Here is a 23,259-nt window from a genome sequence, read left to right as displayed (position 1 = left end):
AAGGTGCGATTAAATTCTGCACTGAACCCATCTGGACTTGGGCTCTTTTTGGTTGGGAGATCTTTAATGACTGCTTCTATTTCGTTAGGATTTACGGGGTTGTTTAAATGCTTTATCTGTTCCTGATTTAACTCTGGTACCTGGTATCTGTCTAGGAAATTGTCCATTTCCTGCAGATTTTCAAGTTTTGTTGAATATAGACTTTTTTAGGAGGATCTGATGATTTTTTGAATTTCCTCTGATTCTGTTTTTATGTCTCCCTTTTCTTTTCCGATTTTGTTAATTTGGACACATCTGTGTCGCCTGGTTAGTCTGGCTAAGGGTTTATCTATCTTGTTGATTTTCTCAAACAACCAGTTTTTGGTTCTGTTTATTCTATTGTAGTCCTTTTTGTTTCTACTTGGTTGATTTCAGCTCTCAGTTTGATCATTTCCTGCATTCTACTCCTCCTGGGTGTTTTCTTCATTTTGTTCTAGATATTCAAGGTGTGCTGTCAAGCTGCCGATATATGCTCTCTCCTGTTTCTTTCTGCAGGCACTCGGAGCTATGAGTTTTCCTCTTAGCACAGCTTTCATTGTGTCCCATAAGTTTGGGTATGTTGTACCTTCATTTTCATTAAATTCTAAGAAGTTTTAATTTCTTTCTTTATTTCGTCCTTGACCAGGTTATCATTGAGTGGAGCATTGTTCAACTTCCATGTATATGTGGGTGTTCTTCCTTTATTGTTATTGAAGACCAGATTTAAGCCGTGGTGCTCTGATAGGACGCATGGGATTATTTCTATCTTTCTGCATCTGTTGTCGCCTGTTTTATGACCAATTTGATGGTCAATTTTGGAGAACGTACCATGAGGTGGTGAGAAGAATGTATATCCTTTTGCTTTAGGATAGAATGTTCTATAAATATCTGTTAAGTCCATTGGTTCATGACTTCTCTTAGTCTGTCTATGTCTCTGTTTAATTTCTGTTTCCATGATCTGTCCATTGATGAGAGTGGGGTGTTGAAATCTCCTACTATTATTGTGTGAGGTGCAATGTGTGTTTTGAGCTTTAGTAAGGTTTCTTTTATGTATGTAGGTGCCCTTATACTTGGAGCACAGATATTTAGGAATGGGAGTTCATCTTGGTGGATTTTTCCTTTGATGAATAGGAAGTGTCCTTCCTTATCTTTTTTATGACTTTTAGTTGAAAATCGATTTTATTCGATTTTTGAATGGCTACCCCAGCTTGCTTCTTCTGACCATTTGCTTGGAAAGTTGTTTTCTAGATTTTCACTCTGAGGTAGTGTGTGTCTTTGTCTCTGAGGTGTGTTTCCGTTAGGCAGCAGAATCCATGGTCCTCATCACATATCCAGTTTGTTAATCTTTGTCTTTTTATTGGGGAGTTGAGACCATTGATGTTGAGAGATATTAAGGAATAGTGATTATTGCTTCCTGTTATATTCATATTTGGATGTGAGATTACGTTTATGTGCTTTTCTTCTCTTTGTTTTGACAAGATGATTAGTTTCTTGCTTTTTCTAGGGTGTAGCTTGCCTCCTTATAATGGACTTTACCATTTATTATCCTTTGTAGCACTGGATTTGTAGAAAGATACTGTGTAAATTTGGCTTTGTCATGGAATATCTTGGTTTCTCCATCTATGTTAATTGAGAGTTTTGCAGGATACAGTAACGTGGGCTGGCATTTGTGTTCTCTTAGTGTCTGTATGACATCCATCCAAGATCTTCTGGCTTTCATAGACTCTGGTGAGAAGTCTGGTGTGATTCTGATAGGTCTGCCTTTATATGTTACTTGACCTTTTTCCCTTACTGCTTTTAATATTCTTTCTTTATTTTTGCATTTGGTGTTTTGACTATTATGTGATGGGAGGAGTTTCTTTTCTGGTCCAATCTATTTGGAGTTCTGTAGGCTTCTTGTATGCTTATGGATATCTCTTTCTTTAGGTTAGGGAAGTTTTCGTCTATGATTTTGTTGAAGATATTTACTGGTCCTTTGAGCTGGGAGTCTTCACTCTCTTCTATACCTATTATCCTTAGGTTTGATCTTCTCATTGAGTCCTGGATTTCCTGTATGTTTTGGACCAGTAGCTTTTTCCATTTTACATTATCTTTGACTGTTGTGTCGATGATTTCTATGTAATCTTCTGCTCCTGAGATTCTCTCTACTATGTCTTGTATTCTGTTGGTGATGCTTGTATCTACGGCTCCTTGTCTCTTCCTTTGTTTTTCTATATCCAGGGTTGTTTCCCTGTGTTCTTACTTTATTGCTTCTATTTCCATTTTTAATTCCTTCAATTGTTTGATTGTGTTTTCCTGGAATTCTTTCAGGGATTTTTGTGATTCCTCTCTACAGGCTTCTACTTGTTTATTTATGTTTTCCTGCATTTCTCTAAGGGAGTTCTTCATGTCTTTCTTGAAGTCCTCCACCATCATGATCAAATGTGGTTTTAAATCTAGATCTTGCTTTTCTGGTGTGTTTGGATATTCAGTGTTTGCTTTTTGGGGAGAATTGGGCTCCAGTGATGCCATGTAGTCTTGGTTTCTGTTGCTTGGGTTCCTGTGCTTGCCTCTCGCCATCAGGTTGTCTCTGGTGTTACTTTGTTCTGCTATTTCTGACAGTGGCTAGACTGTCCTATAAGCCTGTGTGTCAGGAGTGCAGTAGACCTGTTTTCCTGTTTTCTTTCAGCCAGTTATGGGACCAGAGTGTTCTGCTTTCGGGTGTGTAGTCTTTCCTGTCTACTGGTCTTCAGCTGTTCCTGTGGACCTGTGTCCTGAGTCCACCAGGCAGGTCGCTTGGAGCAGAAACGTTGGTCTTACCTGTGATCCCACAGCTCAAGTTGCTCATGGGGGCCTGCTTTTGAGTTCTCTGTGAGGGCTGCAACCAGGAGGGCCTGCAATGCCTTTTCCGGGAGCCCCCGTGTACCGAAGTCCCAGATGGCATTAGGTGTTTTCCTCTTTAGTCAGAAATGTGGGCAGAGTGTATTCTCTTCTGTCTTGTCTGCTCCTCTGAAGGTTTAGCTCTTCCTCCCACGCAATTTGGGTGCAGAGAACCGTTGATCTGGTCCTTTCAGGTCGGGGCGGTGTCTCTTATCTTATTTTTTTACTGTACAATCATGGCATTGACCTAACTGGTACCAGTCCTCTCCTACCTATAGACAACAACCTACATATCAGACATACATCTGTCTTGTTGCAATGTAAACAAAGACAATACCATTTCAAAACAAATACCAACTAGACATAAAAAATAAATGTTAAATGCTAACATTAGCAATAAAATTCTCCCTCATAAACGACAGATATATACTTTCATTCCTTTAAATAAAAAATATAAATTTGTTCCCAACCATCTTAATGAGGTGTGAACAAACATCAAAGAAAAAAAAATATTTACCAAATGTCTTTAAGTGTCAAGGAATGATTATCAGGCAAGTGATCAGCATTACAGCTCATAAAATGTCTGCATAGGAACTGATATTGGACAGGATGGGTGTTGAATCTATATGATTCCAGGATTTTTTGGATTTAGCATAATGACATATTCTCCAGATGATAAGAATCAAGGGAAATCTGAGAAGATTTTGTAAAAATTCTCAATTCCTGGCTCAATGTTGAATGTGAAACTTCCCTTCCCTACACCAGGGAATGAAAGACATAATGTGTCATTATTCAACTCAAAGTCCAAATGATATGGAACATTTATGCCATTGCAACTCGTGTCTTTATATAAAAATTCTGAGGAAATCTATTGGGTTCATATGTATTGCTGTTGACACATGGTCTATTGTAGCTGTTCAAGAGAAAATTGCCCTTTGGAATATTTATGGCATGGATGTTAATGAAATCATGACAGCTGTGGATGGAGAACATTATCTCCAAACATGTTTTTGGAAATGTTTTGATCAAAAGTTTTCAGACCTCAGATGTACAGCTTGAGGCCAGAATTTTTCCATTGTATCCAGGGAACAGAACATATGATAAATGGAAAGAAGCTGTTGAATATAATTAAGTGGATCTCCAGAGAGCAGAAGCCTTAAAATATACAAACTGGTGTAAATGTGTGTGTTATGTTTGCCTACATAAGAATCAGGTTTCACAATTGCTCCATCCTACATCCTAGCAGACATGAAGAAGCTGTGTGCTTTCACTATTGCCTTTTTTCCCTGAAGTTTTCTTTCATCTTGTGCAGCTTGACTGAACCCAATTGCTTTTGGAGAATAAAGAGGAGTGAAGATAATGATGGAGATTTGCGAAGTAACTGCGGTTTTGTCCTTTTTACACTCGAGAGCCCTATTGAAGAAAATTTTTATAATAGCATTATTAATTTTAGGTAAATTATTAACATTATTTCCTGCTTCAATTTATGAATTAGAAAGATGTCACTGTGTACACAACCTGTGAGATTCTGTCCTTTTTTTTCTCCTTGTAACTTTAGGAACCACAGAAAATTAATTATAACTTCAATCACTATTTTAATATTTTCAAATATGTCACAGTTTACCTTAGGTTTACTCCATTGGCGCTAGTTCACAAAGCTGGAAAATGAGAGAGCCTGGATTCTATCACTTAAATCTTTTTTGATATCATATGTTGAAATATGTTTTTATTTTTACCTTGAATTCATAATTCCCACTTATGGCTAGTGGCTGCATCACTGTCTCTCTTCAACTTTCTGCCAACCATTCCTGTATAAGCATGCATGTAAAGGCCTCAATAAAATGGTTATCTAATTTTGGCCTCTAAAAGTTGGGCATACACTTATACATTGAAATATGTGTGGTGGGGTGGTGGAAGGATGTCTACTATATATGATTAAATGTATATTATTACATATATATTATGATCACATATATGTGCTTTGCATTATAAAATAGTCTTTAAATGAGCCTCTCCTATCATTCTGGGGCTGTCACTGAATATGGAAAAGCCTGCCAGAATTCTTATACTGTTACCAGAATATCTTTTCATCCAGTGATGCAAACACTTATGCACATATTAGAATTATTATCTGCATTATATAGATATTCAATATTTTTCTTAATTTCTAAAAATATGTAACATTAGAGAACATCTAGGAGAATAAATGTACTTCTTGTGGATAAGAAGCTGTTCTAAATGTGGATACATACTTCTTAGATTCCAAGTGTGAGATGTTATCATTAGTGGCTGCAGATCATGAGAGAAGGGGTGTTAAAATCATTCAAATTTTAGCTAATCAATGTGCTTGGGACTTCATTCTTTCATAAACTGAAGTTTCCTACACTTTTATATCACTGACTCTCATCCCATTTCTTATTCAATTTTTGTGGCTTTGGGATTTAAACAAAGTATTTTTGAATTGATAGCCACAGTATACTATGTACACTGTAATAGTAGTTGTGGCTTCACATTGTTGTAATTCTGTGTTAGGTCAGTAGAAATTTCATTTCTGATGCATTCTTTATCATTCCAGATCTCATTGGAAAAAATAGTGGACATTCTCATTACTGACACTTCCATAAGTGATAGTAAGATTTAAGTTTACAAATATGTGAATTGCGTCAATACACTTTTACGGTTTAGAAAGGAAAACTTAGCTCCAAACATTTAATTGAAAAGTGCTAATTTCAGCAAAAGAGCACGTTTGGTGTTTTACTCCTGATGAGAGTTAATTGCTAATAGTAAGAGATGAACAGATGAATTGCCAACTGTGCTTGGGCAGAGGAACACATTCCAAGTGAAAGAAGATCTTACTGCTCAGACAACTCTTAAAGAATCTTAAAGAATTAAGAAGCCTGAAGTGTTAAGAGAAATCTCAATCCACTTTTACAAAATTAAAATAGTAACAACACACTGAAAAGTAACTTTAAGTTGATGTGTAATGGAGCCTATAAGATATTACTCAGGTTACATAGTTTATTGTATCATTTTATGTACTTGAAATGAATAAATAAATTTAAGTGGAATATATCTTTGAATATTTATTGTTTATTGAATACTAACAGTTAAAACTATTAAATGCATGATCTATGGACCAGGAAATATTATTGATAATGCTTCTCACTATGCATAAAATTAGCATTTTCATAATGTTTGACTTGAAAGAGTTTTCGCTAATTTGAAATTTGAAAAATGTCCTTACTGATACTATAAATTCTCTCCTAAAAACACTGATACGCTTTTCGAAGTAAACTGACTGTTAGATAATCTACACAGATACATAATTCATTTTGCATACACTTACTCTACATTAGGAATTATTATATAAAGCCTTTTGAAAATATTTCTAAATGATTCACTTTTTAATATTTTATGCTCTTTTACTCTGCTTGATACTCAAAGGATATTTTGAGTTTTGAAACAAATTAGTATGCAACATTAGGTATAGGATCATGAGTAATAGACATTATAAAATATGCATTAATGATATTTTAGGGTGCAAAAGTGTATGAATATAAAAGTTGAACAAAATTTTTGATGTAATATATTATTCAAAAAATATTAAATATTATTAACATATTTGAATATGAAGTACATTTAAACACTAAAAATATAATGCAAATGTGTTACGTATTTCATATGTAGTTTAAGTCATGCTTCTAATTTTGTATTTGTGGAATTACATATCCATGATTATACTATAACAGTTTTACTCAATTGGGCTCTAATGTAGTTTGAAGATGGTGTTCAGTGATAAAATAGTCCCCTTATTGACTTTCACAATTAAAAAAATTATCATATGTTAGTGTCCTAGGTCTATGAATTCTTAAATTGTATTCAAATCTTAAGATCTCTAACTTATGAGACTTAATTCATGACATTTAGACAGAGATTTAGAATGTCTTGTGGTACAAACTTAACTGCAACTGAAATTTTATTTTTCATACATCTCCCTTAATCATCATTATGCTTGGTTTTAGGATACCAGCAAGAAAATATGAGTTTTTTCTGGTACTGTTTTTTGCTACCGATGAGATCAACAAGAATCCTTATCTTTTATCCAACATGTTTTGATATTTACCATCATTGTTGGCCTGTGTGAAGATACAATGGGAGTTCTGGATGAAGCATATTCACATCAAAGCAACAATTTCAAACGAATTAATTATTTCTGTGGAATAAAGCAACGTTGTGATGTACACCTGACAGGACCATCATGGACAACTTCCTTAAAACTGTCAATTTATTCAAGGACACCAAAGGTAATAATGTGTGACACTGGACAGGTTACCAACTTTTAAATTCCATTTATATGTGCCTAAAAGAAAACTTGGACCCCATGCATTTGTGGGTATGCTGCTACACACACACAAACACACACACACACACACACACACACACACACACAGACACACACAAAATAAAATAATCAGATTGTATAGCTATCCTGGGCAAACAGGAAAAACTGTTCTATAGAACATTCAGATTTGTCAGGAATATTCTAGAATATAATATGAAAAATATATGATATCTACAGTTTAATTTTACTACCCTCAATCTGAGTTCTGAACGGTGAGTAACTTTACTTGTATATATGTCTAAACCTCCTAACAATCATATTCCTCATGTGGATGTTTCATCCTCTCTTCTATACTCTTCAGATTTTCTTTGGATCATTTAACCCTAACCTGAGTGACCATGACCAGTTTCCCTATATCTATCAGATAGCAACCAAGGACACATATTTGTTCCGTGGCATGGTCTCCTTAATGTTTCATTTTGGATGGACTTGGATAGGACTGGTCATCTCAAATGATGACCAAGGTATTCAGTTTCTCTCAGACTTGAGAGAAGAAATGCAAAGGCATGCAATCTGTTTAGCTTTTGTGAATATGATCCCAGAAACCATGCAGATATTCAAGACAAGGGTTAAGATATATGACCAACAACTTATGACATCTTCAGCAAAGGTTGTTATTATTTATGGCGAAATGAACTCCAATCTAGAACTCAGCTTTAGAAGATGGGCATATTTAGGTGCACAGAGAATCTGGATCACAACCTCACAATGGGATGTCATCACACACAAAAAAGATTTCAGTCTTGATTTCTCCCACGGGACTGTCACTTTTGCCCACCACCACAATGACATCGCTATATTTAGAAATTTTATGGAAACAATAAACACATCTATGTATCCAGTAGATATTTCACAGTCTATGCTGCAGTGGAATCATTTTAACTGTTCAATCTCAAAGAATAAGAAGAAAATGGATTGTTTTACATTCAGCAACCCATTGGAATGGTTAACGCAGCACACATTCGACATGGTCCTGAGTGAAGAAGGTTACAATTTGTATAATGCTGTGTATGCTGTGGCCCACACCTACCATGAACTCATTTTTCAACAAATAGAGTCTCAGGAAATGGCCAAACCCAAAGGACTATTCACTGACTGTCAGCAGGTAACGTTTCTTACATTTCATTATGCCTAGATATAGCAATGTGACCTTTCAGGCTGCTGAGAAGTTCACATACATTTGTTAGAGGTTATCTCTCAGTGTATAGTTTTCTATACTGAAAAACTCCAAAATGACCTTTTTATATGGGTATATATCATGCACAGTGATAGTTTTAATAGGAGACAATACATTTTTATAAATATAAGTGAATTATGTGAAAATGTGTTTAAACATTTAACCGAATGAGGTCAAAATTCAAAAGGAGCCAAGAGTCTTATCATAAAATCCTTAAGTGATGAATAGACTAGAATATTTTTCTCAAAAAGAATTTCTCAAAAATAAGTACATGTGCTCCAATAATAGCTATTCATTTAAATTAATAATTATTTATAACAACACATATGATTAAGAGTGCACATTTCATTAAGTTAATGATTATTTCATACATGTATGCAGTATGTATATGATTGATCCCATACCATTCATTACTTCCAAAACTTCCAGAGTTATAACTTCCCCTTATTTCTTATATATTTATTTGGCTTCAGCTTTTAAATATAATTTTTGACAGACATGTGTACACATACACACACATACCATGTGATTTGTTCTGTGGTAATCATTTATTCTAGCTTTTTTAACCATCAAACATTTATTTGAAGTATATTAACTTCTAATTATACAGTATAACATGTAATTATAACTTGTAATAATGCAGTATCATATACTTTACTACATGGGATTAATTTAACACACCTGTCTTTTCTGAAAGACATTAAAAGATTATGGGACATTCTCAATTTGGCATTCTCTGTATTGATATGCATATATAATCATATAATGATTAATCTCCTTTAGGTGGCTTCTTTGCTTAAAACTAGGGTATTTACTATCCCTGTTGGAGAACTGGTGAACATGAATCATAAGGAAAATCAGTGTGCCAAGTATGACATTTTCATCATTTGGAATTTTCCACAAGGCCTTGGATTAAAAGTGAAAATAGGAAGCTATTTTCCTTGTTTACCACAGAGTCAACAACTTCATATATGTGAAGACTGGGAATGGGTCACAGGAGAAACATTGGTAGGTATATTACAATTTTTATTTTTTAAAGATATCTGAATTTTAAAATAGCAAACATTCAAATAATATCCATGTGGTTAAGACCAATTAATACACTTGCAAATGACCATTCTCAGTTACAAGCACCAAAATTTAATAACACTGAAATTCATGTAATCTGGTCATAGGGATCAAAGGACTCTGAATCCCATGTTCAATTGCATCTATGTGACTATTTACCCATACTACAGGAATATATTTATTAAATTTATAGCAATATATATATATATATATATATATATATATACACAATGAATTTATCTGATTATATGAACATAGTTGTAGCCCAATTGAGTATAGAATGGATTGATTAAGAGAAGTATTTTTCCAGATTCAAACTTTTCTTTTTCTAATTTACAGATTTTTATTATTAATTTTATTTATTTACTTTTCAATGTTATCTTCCTTCCCAGTTTCCCCTCCTCTGCAGAGTATTGCCTTATCTGGCATCAGAGTGAAGCGAGGCTCTTGGTCCTGTGGAGGGTGCATGCCACAGAATATAAGAATATTAGATCAATGAAGCCAGGGTGTCCAATTTGTTGGAGAAGCTCTTTAATAGAAGCAGGGGGAGGGATGGAATAGGGATTAAAGTTTTCTTTTACACTTAGGCAATTATCATTAATTGTATGAGAGTCTTATATGAAATTCTTTGTTCTTACTCACTGAACAATTCTTGATATATCCTACCTTCTCTCTCCTTACAACTCAGTGTTCCTATTATTATATTTCTAAATCTTGAGAGAAAAACTGATGCCAAAAATGTTCCATTTGAATTAACAAGTTTAGCAAGGACAAAATTTAGATTCTGACACATGAAATGTTACATATATAATATTACATGACATAGTAATTATTGTATGACATTCAGTGCATTGGCGGGTAATACAAAATAATAAATTATCAGAGGAATATATCTGTTAATATCCCATATATTAATCTGTGTGTCATTTTACATATGATGCAATCATGAACTACACACACATACAAATTAAATACATATTTATATATCATATAAAATGTGCATAGTTCATGTTTATATATGTGTGTGTGTGTCTGTCTGTCTGTCTGTCTGTGTGTCTGTGTGTGTGTGTCTATGTGTGTGTATGTCTGGATGTCTTTGTGTCTGTGTGTCTGTATGTGTATTGCCTCAGGTTCTCTCCTAATCTATAGTTCATTTTATATATGATGTATTCAAGATCTTCACACAGACATACATATTGAATACATATTTATATAACATATATAATGTGCATATTTCATGTATATATATTATTATATATGATTTATATTTATATGTGTGTGCGTGCCTGTGTGTCTGTGTGTCTGTGTGTCTGTATGTGTATTGCCTCAGGTTCCCTCCTCAGTGTGTAGTGAGACATGTACTGCAGGATTCAGAAAAAGCCATCAGAAACAAACAGCCGACTGCTGCTTTGATTGTGTACAGTGCCAAGAAAATGAGATTGCCAATGATACAGGTACATGCTTGCATGCAGAAGAAAATATGATGAATTTGAATACCTTCTCTTTACAAACTAGAAATATGATATGACCTAGATGGAAACTACAGCCCAAAAATCTCCATGTTTCAGAATTTAATTAGTTAAGTAATATCATTTTCACTTGGACCCAGTAAATTACCTGCAATATCTTCTACAAACAACTCATGTCTCTCACAATACAATGCTTAATGGTTTTATATTATGCAGAAAATATTTAGTGGGACATACATGTGTTACAATTTTTAAAAAATAATTTTAGGTGTAGCCTAAGCAGATGTTTGCTCTTTTTTCATTCTTTGTACAAAGAATCTTGACTAAATGTACTGTCTAATATCTTTGTGTCACCCAGCTTAGTCCCTGACAGAGACAAGATGCTCAGAACAACAAGTGTTCTCTATTGAAACATATTTTAAGAACTTACATGTCATAAAGGATTAGGCATTTCCTATCAAAGAATTAGGAAAAGAGTGATGATTTAAAGAATGCCACAAGAAATGGGAGAGTGCTTATCATTAATTACAGCCTAACTAAGGAAAGCAGGATGAATGTCAATATCAATAATCTTCATGCCATAACTTTCTATACCCATAATCATGGAAAGTTTAGTTGGGGGAAAGGAAAAGATGCCACAATAAGAGGGACATGCATAAATTTATGAGCAATACGGCTTCAAAAATGAGAATATTCCTTTACACAAACAGCATTTGGATGAGGAATTGTATGTTCACAAGCCTATGTATAGATACAGACAAAGTGCACAATTCCCAGAGCAAACACAATACCTAATGGTTTTCATCAACCGGCATCAAAAAATATGTCGGCAAGAGCAAATTTATAGTTTGAGAAATAAAATGAACTGAGATTATGCATATTAGTAATCATCATATTTTTATTTCATTTTTGTTTAAGAGATAACTTTTCCATTTTCTATGATAACGATTTGTTCCCTCACAAAGCATAGGTTAATTAACAGCAATCTTAAGTTAGTAGACCCTAGAGCAATAATGAACAAAATATATTCTCAACACCAAGCTATTTATTAATATATCCTCTGAATAAAACAAATATATGATTATTAACTACATGATCATGATATCTTATAAGGGATTATTGTTCTTTGCCAGCAGATATGGAACAGTGTGTGCGGTGTCCAGATGATTCATACGCCAACTTAGAACAAAGCAAGTGCCTCCAAAGAGCTGTGACATTTCTCGCTTATGAAAATCCACTGGCGATGGCTCTAGGCTGCATGGCCCTGTCCTTCTCAGCCATCACAACTCTAGTACTAGTCACTTTTGTGAAGTACAGGGATACTCCCATTGTGAAAGCCAATAACTGCATTCTCAGCTACATCCTGCTTATATCTCTAACCTTCTGTTTTCTCTGCTCATTGCTCTTCATTGAACATCCCAACCAGGCCACCTGCATCCTGAAGCAGACCACATTTGCAATATTTTTCACAGTTGCTATTTCTACTGTGCTGGCCAAAACAATAACTGTGGTCACAGCTTTCAAGCTCACTACACCAGGGAGAAGGATAAGAAGGATGATGATAAAAGGGGCAATTAACTTGCTCATTCCCATTTGTACCCTAATCCAACTTGTTCTCTGTGCAATCTGGTTGGTGACATCTCCTCCATTTATTGACAGAGATACACAATCTGAACATGGAAAGATAATCATCATTTGCAACAAAGGCTCAGTCATTGCCTTCCACTTTGTCTTGGGATATTTGGGCTCCTTGGCTCTGGGGAGCTTCACTGTGGCTTTCTTGGCTAGGAACATTCCTGACAGATTCAATGAAGCCAATTTCCTAACATTTAGCATGTTGGTCTTCTACAGTGTTTGGATCACCTTCCTTCCTGTCTACCACAGCACCAGGGGGAAGGGTATGGTTATTGTGGAGGTTTTCTCCATCTTGGCTTCTAATGCAGGGTTGCTAGGGTGCATATTTGTCCAAAAGTGTTATGTTCTTTTAGTTCGACCAGATTTAAATGTTCTTCAGAAATAAAAGGATAAATTGATTTATTGACCATTTGATAGTTTTAAAATGTTAGATGGTGCTCAACATGTCTATTTTGCTTCGTCATAAAAAAGTTTTCATAAATCATCAAATAAAATTAAGTAATATCTAGTGATAGTATTTGTACCACAGGACAACACTGCATAAAGCAATACCAATTAGTAAGTTTTGGTAGCAAATGAGCTCTCACAAACCTAAACATATTGAGAACAGGAGATCTCCACTAAGGAGAGGCTACGATCTCTTTGATTTTTAGAGATGTGCTTTTAAGAAATCTTTTTTTTTTTAATATAATCGGTCTGAAACAGGCCTCAACAGATACAGAAAGATAGAAATAATCCCATGTGTCCTATAAGACCACCACAGTCTAAAGGTGGTCATCAATAACAATAAGGAAAGAATCCCCACATATACATGGAAGTTGAACAATGCTCTACTCAATGATAACCCGGACAAGGACGAAATAAAGAAAGAAATTAAAGACTTCTTAGAATTTAATGAAAATGAAGGTACAACATACCCAAACTTATGGGACACGATGAAAGCTGTGCTAAGAGGAAAACTCATAGCTCTGAGTGACTGCAGAAAGAAACAGGACAGAGCATATGTCACTAGCTTGACAGCATACCTAAAAGCTCTAGAACAAAAGAAGCAAATACACCCAGGGGTAGAAGGCAGGAAATAATCAAACTCAGAGCTGAAATCAACTAAGTAGAAACAAAAAGGACCATAGAAAGAATCAACAGAATCAAAAGCCGGTTCTTTGAGAAAGTCAACAAGATAGATAAACCCTTAGCCAAATTAACCAGAGGACACAGAGAGTGTGTCCAAATTAACAAAATCCGAAAAGAAAAGGCAGACATAACAACAGAGTGAGTGGAAATTCAAAAACTCATCAGATCCTACCACAAAAGCCTATATTCAACAACACTTGAAAATCTGGAGGAAATGGACAATTTCCTAGACAGATACCAGGTACCAAAGTTAAATCAAGAACAGATACACCATTTAAACAACCCCTTAATTCCTAAAGAAATAGAAGCAGTCATTAAAAGTCTCCCAACCAAAAAGAGCCCACATCCAGATGAGTTCACTGCAGAATTCTATCAGACCTTCATAGAAGACCTCATACCAGTGCTATCCAAACTATTCCACAAAATTGAAACAGATGGAGTGCTAGTGAATTCATTCTATGAAGCCACCATTACTCTTATACCTAAACAACAAAAAGATCCATCAAAGAAAGAGAACTTCAGATCAAGTTTCCTTATGAATATCAATGCAAAAATACTCAATAAAATTCTTGCAAACCGAATCCAAGAGCACATCAAAACAATCATCCATCATGATCAAGTAGGCTTTATCCTAGGTATGCTGGAATGGTTTAATATGCAGAAAACTGTCAACCTAATCCAGCATATAAACAAACTGAAAGATAAAAACCACTTGATCATTTCATTAGATGCTGAGAAAGAATTTGACAAAATTCAACACCTCTTCATGATAAAAGCCTGGAAAGAACAGGATTTCAAGGCCAATACCTGAACATAGCAAAAGCCATATACAGCAAACCAGTACCTAACATTAAACTAAATGGAGAGAAACTTGAAGCAATCCCACTAAAATCAGGGACTAGACAAGGCTGCCCACTCTCCCTGCTTATTCAATATAGTTTTTGAAGTCCTAGCCAGAGCAATCAGACAGCGAATGGAGATTAAAGGATACAGATTGGAAAGGAAGAAGTCAAAATATCACTATTTGCAAATGATATGATAGTATATTTAAGTGATCCCAAAAGTTCCACCAGAGAACTACTAAACCTGAGAAATCCCTTCAGCAAAGTGTCTGTGTATAAAATTAACTCAAATAAATCAGTAGCCTTCATCTACACAAAACAAAAAGAAGCTGAGAAAGAAATTAGGGAAAGACACCTTTCATGATAGTCCCAAATAGTATCAAGTACTTCGGTGTCACTTTAACCAAGCAAGTGAAACATCTGTATGATAAGAATTTCTGGCCTTTGAAGAAAGAAATTGAAGATCTCAGAAGATGGAAAGATCTCCCATGGTCATGGATTGGCAGGATTAATATAGTAAAAATGGCCATTTTACCCAAAGATGTCTACAGATTCAACGCAATCCCCAATGAAATTCCAATCCAATTCTTCAGAGAGTTATACAGAACAATTTGCAAACTCATCTGGAATAACAAAAAACCCAGGATACCTAAAACTATCCTCAACAATAAAAGGACTTCCGCAGCAATCACTATCCCTGAACTCAAGCAGTATTATGGAGCAATAGTGATAAAAACTGAATGGTGTTGGTATAAAGACAGGCAGATAGAACAGTGGAATATAATTGCAGACCCAGAAATCAACCCACACACCTATGGTCACTGGATTTTTGACAAAGGAATCAAAACCATCCCATCGAAAAAAGATAGCATTTTCAGCAAATTGTGTTGGTTCAACTGGAGGTCAACATGTAGAAGAATGCATATTGATCCATGCTTATCACCCTATACAAAGCTTAAGTCCAAGTAGATCAAGAACCTCTACATCAAACCGATACACTCAAACTAATAGAAGAAAAAGTGGGGAAGAATCTCAAACATGGACTGATCCTGGGCTCCAAATAGGTAAGTAGCAATGAATAGCTTAGTAAGTGCACCAGTGGAAGGCAAGCCCTTGGTCCTGCTAAGGCTGGACTCTCAGTGAACAGGAGTCTTGTTTGAGAGTTCAGTAATTGTGGGAGTACTGAGGAGGGAACACCAATAGAGAAGGGTGGGGGAGGGGTTAGGTTGATGTTGGCATGGAAACTGGGAAAGAGAATAACATTTGAAATGTAAATAAGAAATACCCAATTTAATAAGGATGGAAAAAAAGGGTGGGAAAGCAAATGGGAAAGGATTTTGAACAGAGGTATAAAGGAATGGTGAATTGGAAACTGAAGGTAATTACTGGAATGTCCCAGATTCCATGGAAGCAAGAAGTTTCCAGGATGCAATAGGAATGACCTTAGCTGAAAGACTCAACAAAGGGAGAGAGAACCTGTAGAGACCATTTGGAGAGATAAGGCACTCCCTCCTATTGAGGAATGAGACCACTCACACTTCTCAGCATTTTTACCAATATCACTAATGTCTAAAGGAAATACAATGACAAAAAGGGGAACAGAGATTGCAGGAAAGGACATCCAGAGACTGTTCCACCTGAGGATCCATGTCGTATGCTGCAACCAAACCCACTCACTCCTGCTGATGTCAAGAAGTGCTTCTTAACAGGGACTGATATAGCTGTCTTCTGAGAGGCTCTGCCAAAGCCTTATCATTAAAGAGCAGATGCTTGTTCCTAAACATCAGATATAGCACAGGGGCAGGAATGGACATGGTAGGGAAAGGACTGAAGGAACTGAAGGTATTTGCAAGGCAATAAGAACAATATCATTCAAGCAGAACTCCCAGACCTACCAGTTACTAAGCCACCAACCAAGAAATAAACGCGGAAGTACCAATGGATCCAGCTGCATTTGTAGAAGAGGATGGCCTTATCTGGCATCAATGGAAAGGTAGGCCCTTGGTCTTGTCAAGTCTTGATGTATAGCTTACCAGAAATCTAGTGTGGTGAGGCAAGAATGCATGGATTGATGGGGGAGCACCTCATAGAACCAGGTGGAATAGGGGTTTTTTGGAAGGGAATATTATAAGAGGAATAACGATTGAATTGTAAATAAGTAAAATAACCAACATAAAAATTAAAAATACAGGGCTGGGGATTTAGCTCAGTGGTAGAGCGCTTACCTAGGAAGCGCAAGGCCCTGGGTTCGGTTCCCAGCTCCAAAAAAAAGAACCAAAAAAAAATTAAAAATACAATAAGTGTAATTAAAATTAAAATTAGAATTAGGTATACAAAATATTTTAATGTATGTATGTTAACATTGTATTTTTCAAAATATTTGTGTTACTTCAGTTGATAGCAGTCTTCCAAGATCCATAGACACTCTAATATGAATTTCCATATCCTGTAGGAGAAACTGTATTTCTAGACATTGTATAGGGGAATTCAAAATACTGTGAAAACTGTGTTACGGTCATTCATCTTAGAGCCTCCCTGTGTGGGGTGATGTCACAGGTGAGGCAGGCACAAGATAGAATGAGGCCTGTCATTGGATGAGAAGGAAGGACAGGTTGGAGAAAAGATTGAAGGAAGAGAAGGAACCAGGAACTCAAGAGAGCAGGAGACTGAGAGAAGCCACCAAAATAGAATATGGAGGCTGATGTTGATTCCACACTGTAACTTACAGGATGTTATAAATGTGTACAGGGTTTTGTATGTTTAGGTGGACAATTATATCTTATCAACTGGATCAAATGTTATACATGAAGGGTCTGGGGTGTACCTGGAAGAGAATGGGGGACAAGAGACACAAAGAAGGAAGCCAAGACAAGAGTCTGATCAAGGTGACAATTTTATTTTTCCCGAAGGCAGAATTTATACCAAAACATGGGTAACAGAGGAAGGGGGAAGTAAGAAACATTTATGTAGGCCAAGGACACAATATTCGTATGGTCGGGGAGTAGGCTGATGTTTACAGGTTGTCAGAAAGGTCACAGGTTTGTCATATCTATTAGTCAGCAGGATGTTGGTTTTTCAGAAACTTTACAGGTCATCACATTGGGTATCTTAACACGTCAAATGTTATCATATTATTTTTAATTTTGACCACCAGATTTGTATTAGTCTTCTGCAGCTGGCTGGAGATTTTCCAAGAACCCAGTCATACTTAATTCTAACCATAATAATAACATCAACAATGATCGACTTCAAGGGCATCGCTCCCAACATCTCCCCGTTCCTTATAGTCAAATGAAAAGGTGGCCAAATGGCCATGATGTCCTGGAATGAGCCCCTCGGGAACTGTGTCTGTCTTAGGTTGGAGTAATATTTGTCACATAGCCAAGAGAATCTTGTGGCCAGGATCCGTCATGGGATAAGGCAACAGCTAATGGCGGCCCTCCTGTCTTAGGCCCTTTATTCTTGAATATATCACTCTCTTACCCATCATTGACTGTCCAGCTCAGCACGCAGGGGTGACGATTTGTTGATTTTTCAGCAAAGGCATCAGGACAGCAGGCAGAAAAGAATGTTGGCCTCATTTGGCTGAAGGACAAAAAATGTCCTTGCCTGGGCTGGGAGGAGATGTGTAGGTGAGCTTGGCCATCATCAAAGCATCCTCCATAGCTAGCCTATGACAATATACCTGAATAAGTTTTGCTGCTATATTATCTACATGTTATTTAACAAAGATGGTTAAACAATTAAATGTCCAAGGGCCAAAAGATACAAGCAAAAGAAGACCTACTGGGGGACCCAACAGAGACCAATTTTGATACCAGTTCTCAGCTTTTTCTCTTTCACATTTTCTCTCTTCCAAGCCTTTTCTGACTTGTTTCATGTTTTCTTTAACCATATTCTAAGACACAGGAAATATCTAAGCACTGACTTTCTCTCACAAACCAGAATTTCATAAAATATCACAGAAAGGATGCCACCAGGCAGAGAATTACAATTTTAACTGATATTAAACATTTTAAATAATTTGGAGAAACCTCAGCATTGAATTATAACCATCAGGGAAAAAATAAAGACATTAATAGTTATCCCATGCATGTTATGTCAGAAAAAAGCAAACCCCAACTCAGCACAGTACAGTATCAATAACTGAAAGTTAAATAATATGTTGATATATAGAAGGAAAAATAACATGTTGACTGCCATTGTTGACATTCACAAAATAATTCCAATAGACAATTCAATTTGGTTTCATGTAACAATCATAATTGCATTATCCAAAAAGTCAACCCTACAAAAGGTATCACATTGTAGAAGAATACAGCTGTCCTGGAGTGGGGTGGTAGGGCTTCCAATTTTTCTTCTGCGATGGCAATGGTCTCGAAGTGGTGCACTTCTTTGGGCAAGCAGCTCCTCTCAGTGAAGTGCAGGCTGTAGATGAAGTCTCGTGTACCTTGTGCCATGTTCAGTGCCTCCCTGGGCTCCTTCTTTGGATCAGTGCCCAGAAGCCGAGGAGTAGGAATGTCCAGGTTCTTTGAACAATTTTATGGTAAATATAATCCCTGTATTAGCACCTGATTGAAACATTCTAAGACCCCAAGTATATCCATGTGTCCAATCCTGGTTTCAAACCGCGGAGGTAAATTTAATATTTAGGGGGATGCACCATCCCCTTGTTTTAGAATTAGAACCTTCACAATGGGAATCTGGGACATGTATATTAGTAGGATGGGAAATATTATAAGTCAAGCAATGCAGTGTATTAGGTGATAAAATTCTTAAGAACAGGAGAAAGGGGCCAGGCAAGAAAGCTAGAGGTTGGCCTGGAGAGAGATGGTGGAACAACCAGATCAGGTGACAAATATCATTCAGTCACACAGCTAAACAAACGAGGCAGCTTTCTTGGAATGAAAAGGCCATTGCAAATACAAATGCAAGCTTTGTGCCTGTGAAACAGAATGGTGAGCAGAGGGGCAGCTGATCTGTTACCGGCTGTCTCTCTGGACTTAGATTTTGCTTAAGGAGTACCTCCCTTCAGTGTCAGCTCGGTGGCTCTGCCTCTCAAGAGATCCAGTCTCCAAACATCACTAGGCTTCCAGTAAGAACTAATAACAAAAGGATGGAAGATGGTTAGGACCTGGGTGCTAGATGCCAAGCAGCTGACAAAAGAATTGTATGGCTCATCCACTTTAGGGGGGAATTTTCTTCCAGGCAGTCAGACGTGCCTGGCGAACTTGAGCCAAGAGACCAGGAGAGAATAGCATCTGAGTATTGAAGGGGGACTTGCCCAGGAGGGTGTTATCCGATTGAAGCCTCAGGTATCAGAGAGTAAGCTATAGTTAGAGATAACTGACTATAAGGACTCTTTCTGTTGCCATTCCTGAGGCAGTCTCACAATTGAGTTGGGCTTCCTGCCTCTTATATCCAATATAGAGTTTGCTAACACTGGAATACTGATCTTTAATAGAACTACAGCCCTCCCAGGACTTCAGTAACAGTCCTTCACCAAGCTGTCTTACTGGCTTAGAGGACCATGGAAAAGAAAACATTGATCCTGACCTTGGCCACAGCCTCCAGTTGGAGTAAGCTGAAGAGCCAATGCCAAGACTTTCTCCTCTTATCATCCTAGAGTAAAGCCTGTTCTGTCTGGCAAAACAAAGTTATTCACAGTCTGCTGCACACTCTTTATGAAAATACTTTAGGGGCTCCCCTGACCCCCAACCTGGGGCATTTTGACCACAGGGGCAGGAACTGACTGCTGCAGGGTTAGAACCAGAGGCACTCTCTATGTCAATGATGACTAACGGGGAAGGTAACTCAATGTTGGAGATCAACTCCTCTCCTGGAATAGGGCCAGCAGATAAGGCAAGCTCCCTTAAAGAACTTCTCTTAATGAATGCTCTCCTTCTGTGAGCAAGTGTTGAAGGTCTGGCCACTGAAGGCAGCAACTGCAATTTTTTTTTCAGGGCCAAAAGTCTCATAATAATCTATCTTTTTGCTCTAAAGCTTCAACCCCAGCCGGGCTCATCACCTTGAAACTCCTCTTACGCTGACTTGGCCTGAGCTGCGCAGCTGCCTGTGCGCAGCCTGCAGTTTGCTTGCTAGCTGCCACCCTCAGCCCCACACTTCCTCACTCTGTGCTTCCCTTTCTTAGAATCTATGAATGTCTAAGCAATAGGGAGATTCTTTCTTCAGGATCCAAGGCAAAGCTTTCAGGTTCTTGTTAATGCCTACTTCAGACAAGATCATTCGCTAACCTGGAGTCCTTCATATACATGTGTGATAAACTGTTAACATCTGCTAGACTGGGCAAGGGGTTCAAAAGGAGGGGCATCTCTTCTTGGGGAGGAGGCTCAAGAGAGAAAGACAAAACTCCCTGGCAGAAAACAATTTCTTTCAAGCAAATCATTTCCAAGTTAAGCACCAAGAGGACCAAGTAACATTCCTTGACAAACAAAACAAACAGTTCCATGATTTAAACACAGTCTAAAGTCCATGATTTCAAACACAGTCATCAGTCCAAGTCCAAAAGTGAAGCAAAAGCCAAAAAGATACTCGACAATACCGCAGAAAACAAACTAGACAAACAAGACCAAGACAAGGCGTCCTATAAGCAATTTCCACAAATGCCTGATACCTTCAGTACCTGGCCCAAACTGCAGCTTAACCTTAGCTGCTTCCAGGAAGAGGAGGACCATCTCTGATCGCACCTCCCAACGAGATACCAGAGTTTCCTCTAGATTATTTCTCCTCCTAGAGCATCCTTTAGGGCCTGTGGCCTGTGACAACTAGCACGTCTGCCTGTCACAGACATAAGCCCCTCACAGGACCCACAGCAACCACCAAGGGGACTCTAACTTCTCTCCAGGGGGGACTCAAACTCTTCAGACAGCAGACGAAGACAAACACAAGACAACATGAAACAAAGACGAGACACAACACAGAGACAAAACAGAAAGTAACACAGAACACAAAACACAGATTTGCTAGAGCTTACCTCCGATATCCTCATCAATTGTAGTCTGGGGGAGCACAGTTCCTGGCAGGTGCACCAAAATGTTGTAAGACCCCATAGTGGCCCTACCTCAGGAGCGCCACCCACAGAGCACAGATTGACAAAGTGACCACTGCAATAGCATGAGGGTATAAGGTTTTTAATCCAGGTAAGTGGGGTTGCCCAACCATACAGGAAGAGGCAACCTCAAACCCAAAAAGCACACAATTTTTATTCATTACAGAGGGCATATTTCAGCAACAAAAACAATCACTAACTCTGCACTATCTTTTGTGTTAATTGTTTCCTCCTGGGGGAACTATGGACAAATATCTCTACAAAATCTAAGCATTTTTAAAAATTTTTTCTTTACTTTTTTCTTTTTTCTTTTCTTTTTTTTTATCCCTATTCTTCGCATCTTGAATGACTCCCTGAGTCCTGTCACAAAAGGTAACTGTAGAATGCTTGTCCCATCACTCACCACTGAGATCTGTGTCATCCATAGAGAAACACACACCAAGCCTCTGAACCAAGGTCGGTAGTCCATGAATGCAAAGGCTCCAAGGAGGAGCAAAAGCTCTGAGGGGGAGCAAAGGCTCTAACAAACAAGAAAGACAGGCCTGCCTATTCACTGGGGATGACATTCTCCTCCAGGAGACCTCCAAACAGCCACACACTGGGCACCATTTGTAAACGACTGGTGCAGGGGTGTACCTGGAAGAGAATGGGGGACACAGGATGTGAAGAAGGAAGCCAAGACAAGAGTCTGATCAAGGCGACAATTTTATTTCTTCCCAAGGCTGAATTTATACCATAACATGGGTAACAGAGGGAGGGGGAGAGTAAGAAACAGTTACACAGGCCAAGGACACAATATTCCTGTGGTCAGGGTTAGGGCAGGATGTCAGAAAGGTCACAGGTTTGTCATATCTATTAGTCAGCAGGGTGTCTTTATCATATTATTATTTTTCTTGACCACCTGATTTGTATTAGTCTTCTGCAGCTGGCTGGGGATTTTCCATGAACCCAGTCATACTTAATTCTAACCATAATAATAACATCAACAATGGAGGGCTTCAAGGGCATCGCTCCCAACATGGCATCTATGCCTTTTCTCTATGCCAGGGTTCCCTTTCTGCAGAACTGTATATTTAAAACTACTTAGTTCTATCAGTAGACTTTTGAATTTGTAAGTTTATTTATAAAAGCAGTGGAAAAACCTTCAAATAAAATAATCAGTTCAAGGTCAGGTGGACTATATGAGACTCTGTCTCAAGACAAAAGACAATACTGACAAAAGGGGGTGGGGTAGAGAGATAGCCTACACCCTCTCAGTGAAAGGCTTGCTTAGTGTAAACCCCAGAACCCACGTTAAAAATGCTAGTTGTTGCTCACCAGTCGTGGTGCTTGCCTTAATCCCAGAACTCCAGAGGCAAAAGCAGGTGGATTTCTGTTAGTTTCAGGCTAACCTGGTTTACAAACTAAGTTCGAGAACATGCAAGGCTACACAGAGTGAAATCCTGTGTCATCCAGGCAGCTGTGAATCCTTTAATCCCTGCATGTGGGATGCTTTTAATGCTGAGGAATGGGTCTCTTTCAGATTGAGGTCACTCTAGTCAACAGAGTGAGATCCAGGACAGTCAGATCAACACAGAGAGAAACCCCAT

At 37.5% G+C, this 23,259-nt stretch overlaps 1 long non-coding RNA gene and 1 pseudogene across 2 annotated transcripts; one reads left to right on the top strand and one right to left on the bottom strand.

Moving 5' to 3' along the window:
- On the top strand, positions 4,176–13,010 carry Vom2r-ps112 (vomeronasal 2 receptor, pseudogene 112; annotated as a pseudogene).
- Positions 17,477–22,372, bottom strand: LOC148006784 (uncharacterized). Of its 2 annotated transcripts, none has more exons than XR_015644540.1 (3): positions 22,074–22,372; positions 21,596–21,725; positions 17,477–19,703 (listed from the first exon to the last, which is right to left on the bottom strand). It is a non-coding gene; the product is annotated as an uncharacterized LOC148006784 (long non-coding RNA). The 2 variants fall into 2 exon arrangements; XR_015644541.1 differs by having other exon boundaries at positions 17,477–19,130.
- Between the last annotated feature and the right edge of the window lie 887 nt (positions 22,373–23,259).

Source organism: Rattus norvegicus, chromosome 1 (genome assembly GCF_021556685.1).
Source record: "Rattus norvegicus strain SHRSP/BbbUtx chromosome 1, alternate assembly SHRSP_T2T, whole genome shotgun sequence".
Classification (NCBI taxonomy): domain Eukaryota; kingdom Metazoa; phylum Chordata; class Mammalia; order Rodentia; family Muridae; genus Rattus; species Rattus norvegicus.
The sequence above is the reverse complement of the archived record's forward strand: the minus strand, read 5'-3'. Positions and strand labels throughout refer to the sequence as shown.